This window comes from Bidens hawaiensis, unplaced genomic scaffold (genome assembly GCF_021521415.1).
Source record: "Bidens hawaiensis isolate Kalapana, Puna unplaced genomic scaffold, B.hawaiensis_p1.1 tig00001206_1, whole genome shotgun sequence".
In the NCBI taxonomy this organism is placed as follows: Eukaryota; Viridiplantae; Streptophyta; class Magnoliopsida; order Asterales; family Asteraceae; genus Bidens; species Bidens hawaiensis.
The window spans coordinates 442691-444680 of NW_027491069.1; the positions used below are offsets into that span (position 1 = coordinate 442691).

Below are 1990 nucleotides of genomic sequence, written 5' to 3' on the forward strand. Positions count from 1 at the left end.
AACTTCATAATGGTTAAAATCAAATAATTTAAACACTGACCACTTACCCTTCAATGTTTGATACCCTACTTGACCTAACTAGTTAAGGTGATTAAGGACACTAATTAAATTTTTGTTTTTTTACCAGCCTTTTGACACCGATCATAACGATAGTGCCACTTTGCACTCTACATCAGCTACTTAGCGGATGGAAAACTATTGGTGGTTTGCAATTTAAATGATTTCATATATAATATATCTCATTAAGCTGGTGCCACTTGCATATATATGCGCGCATTACGTAAAATTAGATATGATAGGTATACTTAAGAAGAATAAAAGGAAGAAACTTCACGCAAACACCATTACATAATTTAGTATGCACGATTGGGCCATAACAACCTTATTCTAGAGAAAACAACATTGGACACACTGATTACATTTTATGGTACCAGAAAACACCTTTGTGCTGGCTATCTTCATCCGGCTCTATGTAGATGCATTCCTTGGCCTCTCTATACATTGCCTTGAAAATGGGGGTCCTATCGATCTTATAATACTCGCCCAAGATTGGCTTGATTGCATCCCTTGCCTCCTTTGCATGATAATGTGGAATGTATGAGATCAAATGGTGTAACACATGAGTATGCGTAACATCATGGAAAACTCTATTCAAGAAGCCGAAGTCCCTATCGATTGTTGACAAGGCCCCTCTAATCCAGTTCCATTCAGTTGAATCATAGTGAGGTAATGAGAGATGGGTATGGTGCAAATATGTGATCAAAACAAAGAACACATGCACACCTAGCACAGGGACACCATACATGCATGCTACCCATGTTGCCCCCTTTGCTGCTACCATAAGCTTAATTGCATAAAAGAGGGCAAGCATCCCAAGATCTGATACAACAACCTGAATCCGCTCTCGCTCGGTGAAAATGGGGCTTAGGGGGTCAAAGTGGTTGGCGAATCGCTCATATTTCTTGCCAGAAATATTAGTTAAGAGGTATAAAGGAAACCCTAAAGTCAACCTGAAAATCAAAGTGAAGACTCGACCAGGTGGGTTGTTAAATAGCGTTGCGTACCACCTAACTTTGGACTTGCGTTTAGGAATGTAAACTTCGTCGTTATCAAGTGAGTTGGTGTTGGCGTGGTGGTTTCGATGGCTATATTTCCAAGAGAAATAAGGGGTGAAGAGAGCCGAGTGGAGGACGAATCCAACGGCGTCATCAATCCACTGGTGCTCACTAAACGCGTGGTGACCGCATTCATGACCGATGACCCATAGGCCAGTGAGGATGCTAGCTTGACAGAACCAGTAAACCGGCCATGCTATGTAAGCCAAAGGAGCAGGAAGAAGAGGAATATAATTGTCGGCAAGGTAGTAGAACACATAGGCAACAATGAGATCATGAACAACATAGTAAGATGAACGGATGACCGATCGTTCAAAGCAATGGGCAGGGATTGCTTTCTTTAGATCACTTAGCGTGAACGGTGGATCAACTGGGACACGTTCCAGGATGTCTTTGGTCTCAGATGGATCTGACATCCGACCACCTGCACCCATGTTGTTCGATCGGTATCAGTTAACCTGCATGCATAATAAAACCAACACCATAAGATATGTGTGTACTAATTAAATTAGAGATAAGTTACAGTAACTAAAAGCTCAAGAAAGAAAGTGAGACCTCACGGAGAGATGCTGTTTGAGTTCTCTTCTGAAGGTGTCTGTTTGGTTTGGGGTTCTCATTGCGCGCCTCGTTTTTATAAGCTGCCGCTAGTTCGGTTGCATGCACTTGCTGACTATTTTAATCACCAACTACCGGCCACTTGGTGTAGTTATAAATATTAAATAATAAATCATTTTTTAGGATATACTAACTTTCCACCGGAATTACAATACTTTTATAATTTTTATTATATATTGGCTGCTTAATTAAATAAACCTAAGTAGCTGCATTAATTGTCTTTTCATAGGAAATTTTTCAATACTTGAGATACAAATTAA

General features: G+C 40.2%; 1 pseudogene; it reads right to left on the reverse strand.

Moving 5' to 3' along the window:
• Positions 1-344: 344 nt before the first annotated feature.
• On the reverse strand, positions 345-1607 carry LOC143565483 (delta(12) fatty acid desaturase DES8.11 pseudogene; annotated as a pseudogene).
• Between the last annotated feature and the right edge of the window lie 383 nt (positions 1608-1990).